The 15,658-nt window shown below is 43.8% G+C and overlaps 1 protein-coding gene across 1 annotated transcript in view; it reads left to right on the top strand.

Annotated features, from left to right (window-relative positions):
• LOC138371392 (uncharacterized) overlaps positions 1-15,658 on the top strand; it is a 238,065-nt gene that overhangs the window by 113,134 nt on the left and 109,273 nt on the right. The window lies entirely within an intron of this gene.

A 15,658-nucleotide genomic window follows, 5' to 3' on the forward strand; every position in this document is an offset into this window, starting at 1 on the left:
ATTACCATACTGGTCCATGGTGTGTTGTGATATTACCATACTGGACCATGGTGTGTTGGGATATTACCATACTGGTCCATGGTGTGTTGTGATATTACCATACTGGTCCATGGTGTGTTGTGATATTACCATACTGGACCATGGTGTGTTGTGATATTACCATACTGGACCATGGTGTGTTGTGATATTACCATACTGGTCCATGGTGTGATATTACCATACTGGACCATTTTGTGTTGTGATATTACCATACTGGTCCATGGTGTGTTGTGATATTACCATACTGATCCATGGTGTGTTGTGATATTACCATACTGGACCATGGTGTATTGTGATATTACCATACTGGTCCATGGTGTGATATCACCATACTGGTCCTTGGTGTGTTTTGATATTACCATACTGGACCATGGTGTGTTGTGATATTACCATACTGGACCATGGTGTGTTGTGATATTACCATACTGGTCCATGGTGTGTTGTGATATTACCATACTGGACCATGGTGTGTTGTGATATTACCATACTGGTCCATGGTGTGTTGTGATATTACCATACTGGTCCATGGTGTGTTGTGATATTACCATACTGGTCCATGGTGTGTTGTGATATTACCATACTGAACCATGGTGTGTTGTGATATTACCATACTGGTCCATGGTGTGTTGTGATATTACCATACTGGACCATGATGTGATATTACCATATTGGTCCATGGTGTGTTGTGATATTACCATACTGGTCCATGGTGTGTTGTGATATTACCATACTGGTCCATGGTGTGTTGTAATATTACCATATGGGTGTGAGGTGGTGTTATGACCACACATGCACCAGTATGATCATACTGTAGCTGGTGTATGATGTGCTCAAACTGTATAGTGATGTCTTGGCTGATTAGCCTAGTATCACGAATATTAATTTATGTAGTTATTCTTTTTTCGACAACACACTAGTATTAAATGTGTATTGTCAATGTATTCCACATATATCTATGTATATTATATATCTGTACCATAAGTCCTTGCCATGTATTTGTGGATATATATTAGAAGTGTAGTGAATAGCAGTAGCCTAATGTCATGTAGCTTGAAAAACATCCGTATATGCTTATATTATGGAATGCTACATAATGCTGTATAGGAAATATTATGTGAACTATGATGGAGAATGTATAAATTAAGGTCTCGGATGTATTACTGTCATGTATACTGTGTAATTTCCCTTTCAATATTGTTCATTACATTGTCCTCTAACATTAAATTATATTTTAGCACTGGGAGATTTATACCACATAAACATGGTTTTGATACACATATTTTATATATATACACTTTATATTGTATTCATGTATACTTATGTATAATGGCTGGCTGACAGACGTCTTGAAATCCTCCCTTAACCCCTCCTCCCCTCTCCCGCCAGTGTTACCATGTCTTGCCAATATGAATTCTTTGTTCACATATTTTTATATCGTTATATAATCTTTAATGTACTGAATTATTGATATGTAAGGTTGTGTATTATAGTCTTTATTTTGTTGATATATGAATTAGAAGTTCTTGATCGAGATATGTCTGTATATGAGCTTGAGATATTTGAAAGAGAGGCGTCAGCTGACTCATAGAGGTGGATACAGTGTCGCTCCCGGCCAGCATCGCTCTGGGCGGTCACTCTTTTATTTTCTCAGTTGATTATTAATATTAACATCTTTATTGACAAAAATAATTACAATTTTGCCTAATCTGAGGATTTTGATAAAGTCTTATTAAAGTGAGGATAATGCTGGTATTCACTGTCATGCAGGACAGAGGGTCATACATAAGACAATAGGTCTAAACTGTAGGCTGAAGCACATATATATAATGGTTACAATCAATGTTTTAATGTATGGATATGTGAAAACAACTTTCTATTGTGCACTGCCACACAAGAGCAGGGATGGTTCATAAGTGATGCAGCTTAGAAGTGATATAAATAAAAATTGTTCTTCATTCTTTAAAATGGACAAGCAAATTTTGGATAAATTGTTAGGATGTCGTCCAGAACACCTGAGTCAATAAAATAGTTACACAGTTGGTGGTACAAGAGGCCAGGAGGTCTAAAGTCCTTTACGGTTTCACATTCAACAATATAGTGTTCTAGTGAATGCATTAAAGGTTTATCACAGAATTTACAATCTGAGTATTCTGGTAGTGGCTCAGCCTCACTAACCTGCCAGATGTGTCTATAGCCAAGGCGAATTCGCGCAATGACTACATCACACTGCCTGGTTCGGTTACTGTGATGACCATACAAATACCTATTATTACAAAACTTGTCATAACTTTTAATACTGCAGCTTTCAGGCCTCTGGGCATTTCTTAGTTCTTCTAAATCTGAAGTAATTTCTTTAATTTGTATGTTATTAATAATTGCATTACATAGTCCAAAGTCATAATCAATGTTTTCTTTTCTGCGAGCCTCATTGGCCAATCGATCTACAAAGTCATGTTTTCCAACTCCAACTTGGGATGGGATCCACACAAATTTTATACAAGAGTTATTATCATTGGCAAAAATTACATTCCATTTAATATTACAAGCTACTTCCAACATACATTGTGATGGGTTATTTAAGAACTGCAGAGCACTTTTAGAGTCACAGAAAATAACTCCACCACCATTGAGCTTAAGGTATTCAGTGGCTAGATAAATACCCAATAGCTCGGTCTGTGTCGTGCTTGCCCAGTTGTTCAATCTCTGTGTACTAGTCATGATCATTTCATTCCCTTTATATACTGCACATGCACAACCTGTTCTACCAGTGCCTAACTGCACAGAGCCCTCAGTAAAGGCATAGGATTCAGTCGGTTTGAGAATTTGAAGATGACTGTCAATAGCTTCTAATGTTATACATCTCCTAATGTCAGTGTTATACATTTGTTTTACACTGATGGGAGTATAATGCAGAGAGACCTCCACATCTTTCCAAGGGGGAATATAGTGAACAGTTTTATCAGGGTTAAGAGACACATTCAGTTTCTGAAGATTATAGGCATAACAACTGAGCCACACACTGTAGGGAGCTTTTTGCGGCGGATTGAGGGAACAGTCAGAATTGTTTAGAATGGATCTCAATTTAATTTGAATAGAGCTGAGGGGACCATTATTTTTCAAAGTTTTGGCGCAAAACATAGTACTAAGTAGAACTATTCTTTCGTAAATGGAAGGTAAGTTTAGTTCCTTTCTCATGTTAACAATTCTGACAGTTCTAGGACAACCCAGGATGATGCGCATGGCATCATTCTGTACTACATCTAGGCCTTGTAATTGTTTAGGAGAAAAATTAAGAAGATGCAAGGCATAATAATCAACAACAGATCGTGTAAAGGCAATATGAAAACTACGAGCATATTTTATGTTAATGCCAAATCCTTTGCCAACAAGAGTTTTGAGAGGTTTAAGACGCTCAACTAGTTTTTTGCGCAGGTTGCTGACGAGATTTGTATCATTAACCTCGACTCCAAGATATTTATAAGACTCGCAAGTCTCCACGGGCATTCCATTAATAGTATAGTTAACATGAAGAGAATGGGGAATAAGAACCCTTGTTTTATCAACAGAGATTATGAGGCCACATTCTACTACTTTCTTGGAGAATGCATCAAGTAACACTTGTAGCCTTGGTTTACTGTGTGCCATAATACAAATATCATCAGCATAACATATAACAGTTTCAGTAGTTTGTACAGGTATGTCATGGATAAGTTTGTGCATAAGTATATTGAAGAGCATAGGGCTTAGGACACCACCTTGAGGTGTGCCTAGTTCGAATGCATCTGTTCTTGTACTTTTAACTCCTTTAAATAGGATACTAGCACGCCTGTTGGATAGGTAGCTCTTTATCCAACTCGGAAGATTACCTTTGATTCTAAATTCAGCAAGTTGCTCTAATATTATTTTGCCATTCGCTACATCGAAAGCTGACTTTAGGTCAATAAAGGCTGCCTGTGTGCCATCCTGGGAGTGTACAAAATATTCAGCAAAGCATGTTTGTGTGCTACACTTGGGCATGAACCCATATAGGTTTGGGGCCAGTTTTTCTTTGACCTGAAACATGACACGATTGAGAACAATTCTCTCCAAGACTTTACACATGCAAGATGTAAGGGAAATGGGCCTGAATTTTTGAGAGTTAGGTTTAGGAATTGGTATTATGAGACTTTGTGTCCATTTCTTTGGCAAGATACCTTGTGAGAGACTCATTTGATAGAGGTCAAGCAGAGGATGGCTAGGGACATCATTCAGTAAGCTCAAGGTGTTATAAGTTATACCATCCTCACCAGGGGCAGTTTGCTTAGGTTTTCCTAATGCTGATGTTAATTCAAAGGGGGTTATAGCAAACTGATCTGTTAAATCTGGTGAGGAGCGTGCTATTTCAATATTAAAGTTTCTGTTAATGTTGGTATGTCTTAAATGCTGCTGTATATCTGGGGGTAAGGAAGAAATTTGTGAGACACTAGACCATTGAGCTAGGAGCATGTCAGCATATTCTGCAGGAGTATGATGAAGCTGAACTGGGGCTGAAGGTTTGGTAATGTTTTTAATTTTGTTCCACATTTCTGATAATGTTGTAGTTCTATTGATACCTTGTAGGAATTGTTCCCAATATGTGTCCTTAACTTGACCCTTAAGCTCGCGAAAATCTCTGTTGGCATTAAGGAATGCAAGTAAATTGTCAGCTGTTTTGTCTCGTTTATAAGAGTCAGCAGCTGAAGCGCTTTAGCTCGCTCTGCAATAATAATAGGATCCTCTGTCCATGAGGAAGAACGAGTGTTCTTTTTTTTCCTTGATTTAACCCAGGTATCATAATAACTGGTAATGATACTGACAAGATCATTGTAAAAGTGGTCCACTGATACAGGTGTATACCCAGTGTACCACTTATGTACATAAGCCTTAAAGTGCTGTTTAAGATTGTTTGGAATGTTAATTTTAACTCTAGAATGAGGACTGGACCTAATATCCGCCACATTGTATTCACAATATATTGCAAAATGATCACTTACTAGTTCTGGGATGAGCTTAACGTTAACATTGCTATCTACTAGGCTGTATCCAATCACATAATCCAGTCTACCCCCCAATAAATGGGTCTGTTTATCAGTATCATACACAGTAATATTATGATCATTAAGGTATTTCAAGAAGACCCTCTCATTATTGTTACACTGAACGTCACCAAGAGCAGTGTGACGAGCATTAAAGTCACCCATACATAACATAGCTGTGTTACCTGTAGGTGTCGGTAGCAGGTCTGCTTTAAGTACACTACATCGTCCATATATGTTATACAGTAGGAAATGGCTATTTGCAGTTTGTAATTTGAATTTTTGATAATGTATACTATCACTCTTGTGATTTTTAATTAATTTACAGATTAATCCACTCTTAATATACGTTAGTAAACCAGTTCCAATATTGTTGTTGTATGCTATGTACCCAGGTATCCTGGGTGGGACCTTCTTGATAGTTGTGGTCGTATATGGTTCCTGTAAACACATCACATCCACGTCTCTCATTTTAGCATACAAGATTACGTCATTTATCCGAAGATTAACACTTCGAATATTCCAAGAAAGAAACTTAATTGTTTTTGTTTGATGAGCCATGGTTAAGTGTCAAGGGAATTAAGGTAACATTTAAGCTCGTTAAACACTTGGATAACATAAGCAACTTTGTTCCGTGTGTCCTGAGTACTTTTGTCTAGGAAGCGTTTAACCTGAGTAGGAGTTGGTATTCTCTTAAACTCTCTACCTGCAACCAAACCAAGGGTGTCTTGACGATCCTTTGAGTTTGCTAGAAAACCTAGTAAGACGTCACGTGGCTGTAGAAGCTTAGCCGGTCAAACAGCTAAGACCAAGTAGCGTGGGACTCGTCTATAGAGTATACTCTGGGGTCCTTTGGAATTCGGTTTAAGTTTCAGTAAGCATAGTCACGGACAGGGTAAAGGACAGAGTAGAGCCAATACCGTCCCGTGTTACAACTGCCATATCCACCTTCGGTAAGAGGCAGAACAAGTCAGCAGATTGGTTCGAGGCCATTGCAGAGGAACTCTTACCCCTTGTAGAGGAAAAGAGAGGAGCTCTCTCATCCTACAAAAACCTGCCCTCAGAAAGGAACCTACAGGCCCTCCGTACTGCCCGCAGTAGAGTTCAACAAACTGTGAGGTGCTGTGCTAACGATTACTGGCTCCGACTCTGTTCCAGCATCCAGACTGCGGCCACTGTTGGCAACATAGGAGGCATGTACGAAGGGATCAAACAGGCAACAGGCCCTACACAAAACAAGACGGCTCCTCTTAAGTCAGCCACTGGAGAGATCATTAAAGACCGTGATCAACAGATGAATCGCTGGGTGGAACATTACTCCGAACTCTACTCCAGAAAGAACTTGGTTAGCGTAGAAGCCTTGCATGCAATCAAGTGCCTGCCCATCATGGAAGAACTTGACCTTGAACCGACTGTGGAAGAAGTTGAGAAAGCTGTGGATTCACTTTCCTCAGGGAAGGCCCCAGGAGACGACGGGATTCCGCCTGAAGTTCTCAAGTGCGCTCGTGGAACACTTAAAACTGAGCTTCATGAACTTCTGTGCCAGTGCTGGAGGGAGGGCTCGGTGCCACAAGACATGAAAAATGCAAACATCATCACTCTCTACAAAAATAAAGGTGACAGAAACGATGTCAACAACTATCGTAGCATCTCCCTCCTCAGCGTCGTCTGCACTTTTCGCCAGGGTCGTCTTGGTCAGGCTTCAGATTCTTGCTGAAAGAGTGTACCCTGAGTCACAGTGTGGTTTCCGAGCAGAGAGGTCGACCACTGACATGGTGTTCTCCCTAAGACAGCTTCAAGAAAAGTGCAGGAGGCAGAGAAAAACCTTGTACATTGCCTTCATTGACCTTACAATGGCCTTCGACCTCGTGAGCAGGGATGGACTCTTCAAGATCTTGGCCAAAATTGGCTGCCCACCCACCCTACTCAGCATGATACAATCGTTCCACAAGGACATGAAGGGCACGGTCGTGTACGACGGCTCAACTTCTGAACCATTCAACATCAAGAGTGGTGTTAAACAGGGGTGTGTTCTTGCTCCAACCCTGTTTGGCCTCTTCTTCACGATCCTCGTCAAGCATGCCTTTGAAACAACCACAGAGGGCATCTATCTCCGTACAAGATCTGATGGAAAGCTCTATAATCTATCCAGACTCCGAGCAAAGACAAAAGTACAGATGCGAATCCTCAGGGAGTTCCTCTTCGCCGACGACGAAGCGATCATACACACAGCAGAAGACCTGCAGCAGCTACTCAATCGCTTTGCCGCAGCCTGTTCCGCATTCGGCTTGACAATCAGCCTGAAGAAGACACAGGTGATGGGACAAGACGTCAATGAGCTACCCTGTATAAACATAGCAGACTATGTGCTGGAGGCAGTTCACGAGTTTGTGTACCTGGGCTCCACAATCTCAGACACCCTTTCCCTGGACATTGAGCTCAACAGGCGTATCGGGAAGGCCGCAACAACACTGGCCAGGCTCACAAAGCGTGTTTGGGAAAATGCCAAACTGACAGTGCACACCAAGGCACAAGTCTTCATGGCATGTGTGGTGAGTACACTTCTCTACGGCTTGGAATCCTGGACCGTGCGCTCTCGCCAGGAGAGACGGCTCAATACCTTTCACATGCGGAACCTGAGACGCATCCTTGACATCACGTGGAAAGACCACGTCACCAAGAATACAAGACTCGAGGGAACAAGAGTCCCTTCAATGTTCACTCTCCTGAAACAGAGACACTTGCGATGACTGGCACATGTCACACATATGGAAGATGGCCGCAAACCAAAGGACCTCTTGTATGGAGAACTGGCATCAGGAAGGAGACCCACCGGAAGACCTCAGCTGCGTTTCAAAGACGGCTGCAAACACGACCTCAAGCAGATGAGCATCGACATCAACAGAGGAGGTCTCGACCACTGTCATACGCACCCGCTTCGGCGTTTACCTGCACTTGCTGTAGCTGGGACTGTCATTCTCGGGTTGGCCTTCACAGCCACAGCAGGCGCAGCATCCAACTAGACTATAACAACTAGACACCCAGGGCACAACTCCATAACCCGCACGGGGTTGACCTTCACAGCCACAGCAGGCGCAGCATCCAACTACACTATAACAACTAGACACCCAGGGCACAACTCCATAACCCGCACGGGGTTGACCTTCACAGCCACAGCAGGCGCAGCATCCAACTACACTATAACAACTAGACACCCAGGGCACAACTCCATAACCCGCACGGGGTTGACCTTCACAGCCACAGCAGGCGCAGCATCCAACTACACTATAACAACTAGACACCCAGGGCACAACTCCATAACCCGCACGGGGTTGACCTTCACAGCCACAGCAGGCGCAGCATCCAACTACACTATAACAACTAGACACCCAGGGCACAACTCCATAACCCGCACGGGGTTGACCTTCACAGCCACAGCAGGCGCAGCATCCAACTACACTATAACAACTAGACACCCAGGGCACAACTCCATAACCCGCACGGGGTTGACCTTCACAGCCACAGCAGGCGCAGCATCCAACTACACTATAACAACTAGACACCCAGGACACAACTCCATAACCCGCACGGGGTTGGCCTTCACAGCCACAGCAGGCGCAGCATCCAACTACACTATAACAACTAGACACCCAGGGCACAACTCCATAACCCGCACGGGGTTGACCTTCACAGCCACAGCAGGCGCAGCATCCAACTACACTATAACAACTAGACACCCAGGGCACAACTCCATAACCCGCACGGGGTTGACCTTCACAGCCACAGCAGGCGCAGCATCCAACTACACTATAACAACTAGACACCCAGGGCACAACTCCATAACCCGCACGGGGTTGACCTTCACAGCCACAGCAGGCGCAGCATCCAACTACACTATAACAACTAGACACCCAGGACACAACTCCATAACCCGCACGGGGTTGGCCTTCACAGCCACAGCAGGCGCAGCATCCAACTACACTATAACAACTAGACACCCAGGGCACAACTCCATAACCCGCACGGGGTTGACCTTCACAGCCACAGCAGGCGCAGCATCCAACTACACTATAACAACTAGACACCCAGGGCACAACTCCATAACCCGCACGGGGTTGACCTTCACAGCCACAGCAGGCGCAGCATCCAACTACACTATAACAACTAGACACCCAGGGCACAACTCCATAACCCGCACGGGGTTGACCTTCACAGCCACAGCAGGCGCAGCATCCAACTACACTATAACAACTAGACACCCAGGACACAACTCCATAACCCGCACGGGGTTGGCCTTCACAGCCACAGCAGGCGCAGCATCCAACTACACTATAACAACTAGACACCCAGGGCACAACTCCATAACCCGCACGGGGTTGACCTTCACAGCCACAGCAGGCGCAGCATCCAACTACACTATAACAACTAGACACCCAGGGCACAACTCCATAACCCGCACGGGGTTGACCTTCACAGCCACAGCAGGCGCAGCATCCAACTACACTATAACAACTAGACACCCAGGGCACAACTCCATAACCCGCACGGGGTTGACCTTCACAGCCACAGCAGGCGCAGCATCCAACTACACTATAACAACTAGACACCCAGGGCACAACTCCATAACCTGCACGGGGTTGACCGATGCCTACTTCTAGTTAAGGTAATTATGGCAAAATTATAGTACTAATAAAGACAATCATGTTAATATTATAGTAATAATTAGGTAATTTTTGTAAAATTATAGTAATAATTAAAGAAATTATGGTAATATTATAGTATTCTTTAGGTAATTATGGTAATATTATAGTAATAGTTCAGGTAATCATGTTAATATTATAGTAATAATTAGGGAATTTTTGTAAAATTATAGTAATAATTAAAGAAATTATGGTAATGTTATAGTAATAGTTCAAGTAATTATGGTAATATTATAGTAATAGTTCAGGTAATTATGGTAATATTATAGTAATAGTTCAGGTAATTATGGTAATATTATAGTAATAGTTCAGGTAATTATGGTAATATTATAGTAATAGTTCAGGTAATTATGGTAATATTATAGTAATAGTTCAGGTAATTATGGTAATATTATAGTAATAGTTCAGGTAATTATGGTAATATTATAGTATTCTTTAGGTAATTATCTTATATTCCTTTCAATATCTTATGACATTTAAAAGGTTTTTGATAACTTAAGTTTATTTACTCAAGAGAGGAAAGACTCCTGAAGGAAAACCGGACTTTAGATAAAACTTGTCAAATACATATCCAAAAATACAGACTTCACACGATTGCACACACACACACACACACACACACACACACACACACACACACACACACACACACACACACACACACACACACACACACACACACACACACACACACACACAAGTATTATCTAGGTCCAACAGTATTATGATTGAGGAAGAAGATAGGTTTGTGGAGAAGATGATTGGGAAATTTGTAGAGAAGAGGGATGTTTGGATAGGTGATCTAATCCAGGGGAGTAAAAGTGAAGTCTTTAATAAGATACAGGGCGAGGTTCAAAGACTCAAACAAGAGTTTATGGATTATATTCAAGAGGAAATCAGGAAGAGCAGGGTAGAATGGCAAGGAGAAATATCTAGACTTACTAATGAATTTGGCAGGAATAAGGAAAGCTTGGCAGGGGAAGGGGGAGTAGTAGTAGGTGGAGTAGCGGGTGTAGGAGGGGTGGGGGTCAGCCAGGGAGAGGGCCACCAGCATGACCCTGAACTGAGAAAGAGGACAATCATAATCCATGGATTACTTGAAGCCAGGGCACCATCGAGGCAGGAAAGGATGGAGATTGAGGATTTGGAACTACAGGGGATCTTGAGAGACATGAGAGCCCAGATGGCAGGGAATGAGGTGCAAGTCCACCGACGCATTGGACCATACAACTGTAACAGGAAACGACCTGTCCTGGTACAGTTCACTAACGAAGAGGCAGTGGATTACATACTGCATCACAAACACCTACTCAGAGGTAGCGAAAATTACTACAACGTATTTATTGACAAATTCATGACGAAGGAGGAACAGATTGCCCACAGAGCAAGCAAACAACAGTACGACTCTTCCCATTTGAGCGCAGCTACACACCCCAGTGCTAAACCACCCCATGCTAACCAGCTCACACGTGCTTCTCAGGTCACCCCTTCCCCAAATCAGCCGCCCCTGCTTATCTCCCCAGCACATCCCTTGACCCCTCTGACCCCACTGGAGTCAAATTCATCCCACATTCCAAGGACCCCCTCATCACCTCAGCCCCCAAAACCCGTCCAGCCCTCATCCCCTCAACCCCCAAAACCCACCCAGCTCTCATCCCCTCAACCCCCAAAACCCATCCAGACCTCATCCCCTCAACCCCAAGAACCCACCCAGACCTCATCCCCTCAACACCCAAAGCCTACCCAGCCCTCACCCCTCATCATCCCCTCTCCTTCCATGTGACCCCCCACCCTTGCGAGGGAGGTGGGAGGTCCCCCCCACCCCCTCTATCCTTCCCCCTCCCAACCTCTCAACCTCTATCTGTCTCCCAACCTTACGCTATCTCCCAATCCCTCTATGCCCTCCCTAATCTTCAGACCCAGTATGCCCTTCCTACTCCAGACCTACCTACCCAGGCCCTACCCCAGACCCTCCTACCTACCTTCCTAGAAGCCCAGCCCCCAGTAGCCCCCCAAGCACTCTTTCTGAACACCCCCCTCCTGAACTCTTTCACCCCCCATACACCCCCCGGACCCCCCCAGACACCCCCCGGATCCCCCCGGACATCCCCCGGACCCTCCCCGCCCCCAGTCATCCCCCAGACACCCCCCAGATCCCCCAGATCCCCTCTGCCCCCAGTCACCCCCCAGACATCCCCCAGATCCCCCCAGACCCCCAGAGAAAGGGAGAACTCTGGTACAAGAGTTTCCATGAAGAATCTCAAGGTTTGGTACACCAATGCTGATGGGGTATCTAATAAAGCAGAAGAGATAAAAGAAAGAGTGAGTGAAGCAGATCCTGACATAGTTGCAATTGTGGAAACTAAAATTAATGACATGATCTCAGATGCAAACTTTCCTGAAGGGTACCAGGTGATACGAAAAGAGAGGACACAGAGACAGGGAGGGGGAGTAGCACTCCTAATAAAGCGGAAATGGAAGTTTGAAGACCTGGGAAATCGAGTTACCAATGAGTGCACAAGCTTCATACATGGAACTCTGACAGTAGATGGGAGGAAGATTGTGATCCTGGTAATCTACAATCCCCCACCAAACAGTAGAAGACCCAGGCAGGAGTATGATGACAACAACAAAGCATGTATAGATGAACTGCAGAAGGCAGTAACACTAGCCCACAGAATGAGAGCGAAGCTGCTGATCATGGGGGACCTAAATCATGGAGAGATAAATTGGGAATCAAGGAATCCCCATGGAGGGGACGAAACGTGGGGAGCAAAATTAGTAGATGTTATAGACAGGAATTTCCTGACACAACGTGTGAAGGAAGACACAAAGGAAAGAGGAGGAGATGCACCGAGCCTATTAGACCTGATTTTCACCCAGAACGTAGAAGATATCGAGAATTTAGAGCATGAAATACCTCTAGGGGCCAGTGACCATTGTGTCCTAGTCTTTGACTACATGATGGAATTCAAACTTATGACCATGGGACAAGAGATCTGGGAAAGGAGAGCTGACTACAGGAAAGGGGACTATATGAGGATAAGGGACTATCTGGGTGAAGTGCAGTGGGAGGAAGAAATTAGAGGAAAAACAGTCCAAGATATGATGGACCTAGTCATACAGAAATGCCAGGAGGCCGAAGAGAGATTTATACCAACGGTAAAGGGAAAAAATAAGAAGGAATATAATAACCCATGGTTTAATAGACAGTGTCAGGAAGCAAAAATGGCCAGCAGACGGGAGTGGAGGAAGTACAGAAGACAAAGAACAGAGGACAACAGAAGCAGATACAACAGAGCTAGAAACGATTACATTAACATAAGACGAACATCGGAAAGGGACTATGAGAACGATATTGCAATCAAAGCGAAAAAACAACCTAAGTTACTACACAGTCATATAAGAAGAAAAATGTCGGTGAACGACCAAGTGACAAGACTAAGGAAGACAGAGGGGGCATATACTGAAAGTGACAAGGAAATCTGCGAGGCACTGAATGCCAGTTTCCATGGAGTGTTCACTACCGAGCCTGAGCAGCTCCCATTGTTGGAAGGGGTTACCCTAGATGAAAGACTATCAGATATAGAGGTGACAGCAGAGGAGGTAATGAAACAGTTGACAACTCTAGATGCAACTAAAGCAGTTGGACCAGACAAAGTATCACCGTGGATACTAAAAGAAGCAGCACAGGCCCTCAGCGTGCCTCTGGCAATGATCTTTAATGAGTCACTTATGTCAGGAGAATTGCCCAGTTGCTGGAAGAAGGCAAATGTCGTGCCGATCTTCAAGAAAGGAGATAGGGAGGAGGCACTTAACTACAGACCTGTATCACTGACAAGCATCCCCTGTAAAATACTGGAAAGAATAATTAGGCTGCGACTGGTTGCACACCTGGAGAACATTAGGTTTGTGAACAAACATCAACATGGGTTCTGGACAGGGAAATCGTGCCTAACAAACCTTCTGGAATTCTATGATAAAATAACGAGGATAAGACAGGACAGAGATGGTTGGGCAGACTGCATATTTCTGGACTGCCAAAAAGCCTTTGATACAGTACCGCACATGAGACTGCTGTTCAAGCTCGAGAGGCAGGCGGGGGTGGGGGGAAAGGTCCTAGAATGGATAAGGAACTACCTAACAGGAAGGAGCCAAAGAGTTACGGTAAGGGGCGAGAAGTCGGACTGGCGAACAGTAACAAGTGGAGTACCACAAGGATCGGTGCTGGGACCAATTCTATTTCTTGTATATGTTAACGACATGTTTACAGGCGTAGAGTCCTACATGTCGATGTTTGCGGATGATGCAAAGTTGATGAGAAGAGTTGTGACAGATGAGGATTGCAGGATCCTCCAAGAGGACCTGAACAGATTGCAGAGATGGTCAGAGAAATGGCTACTAGAATTCAACACGAGCAAATGTAAAGTTATGGAAATGGGACTAGGAGATAGGAGACCAAAGGGACAGTACACAATGAAGGGGAACAGCCTACCTGTAACGACGCGTGAAAGAGACCTGGGGGTGGACGTAACACCTAATCCATCTCCTGAGGCACATATTAATAGGATAACGACAGCAGCGTACTCTACACTGGCAAAAGTTAGAACATCATTCAGAAACCTAAGTAAGGAGGCATTTAGGGCGCTTTACACTGCCTACGTAAGGCCAGTCTTAGAGTATGCCGCCTCATCATGGAGTCCCCATCTGAAGAAGCATATAATGAAACTGGAAAAGGTTCAGAGGTTTGCAACGAGACTCGTCCCAGAGCTACGAGGGATGGGGTATGAAGAGCGCCTGAGGGAACTGTGCCTTACGACACTAGAAAGAAGAAGGGAGAGGGGGGACATGATAGGAACGTATAAGATACTCAGAGGAATTGACAGAGTGGACATAGACGAAATGTTCACACGGAATAGTAACAGAACGAGAGGACATGGATGGAAGCTTGAAACTCAGATGAGTCACAGAGATGTTAGGAAGTTTTCTTTTAGCGTGAGAGTAGTGGGAAAATGGAATGCACTTCAGGAACAGGTTGTGGAAGCAAATACTATTCATAATTTTAAAACCAGGTATGATAGGGAAATAGGACAGGAGTCATTGCTGTAAACAACCGATGCTCGAAAGGCGGGATCCAAGAGTCAATGCTCGATCCTGCAGACACAACTAGGTGAGTACAACTAGGTGAGTACACACACACACACACACACACACACACACACACACACACACACACACACACACACACACACACACACACACACACACACACATGCTGCACGTGTTGCAACGTACAAGAATAGCGTGTTCTGGGTGTGGCAACACATAGATAAGGTGTTGTGAGTGTTGAGAATCTGAATAAGGTGTTGTGAGTGTTGCAACACTGAAATGAAAAGTTATAAGAGTTTGAACACAAGAAGGAGTTTTGCGAGTGTTGCAAAATAAAACGTGTTGTGAGTGTTGCAACAGAACAATACGTAGCCAGGATGGTCACTCATAAATAACATACTGTGAGGGTTACAACATGTTATTACTGTAATGTAACGTTTCAACACATTATGCTGGCATTGTAATACAACACATTATGCCGGCATTGTAATACAACACATTATGTCGGCATTGTAATACAACACATTATGCCGGCATTGTAATACAACACATTATGCTGGCATTGTAATACAACACATTATGCCGGCATTGTAATACAACACATTATGCTGGCATTGTAATACAACACATTATGCCGGCATTGTAATACAACACATTATGCCGGCATTGTAATACAACACATTATGCTGGCATTGTAATACAACACATTATGCTGGCATTGTAATACAACACATTATGCCGGCATTGTAATACAAC

Source organism: Procambarus clarkii, chromosome 35, assembly GCF_040958095.1.
Source record: "Procambarus clarkii isolate CNS0578487 chromosome 35, FALCON_Pclarkii_2.0, whole genome shotgun sequence".
NCBI lineage: Eukaryota > Metazoa > Arthropoda > Malacostraca > Decapoda > Cambaridae > Procambarus > Procambarus clarkii.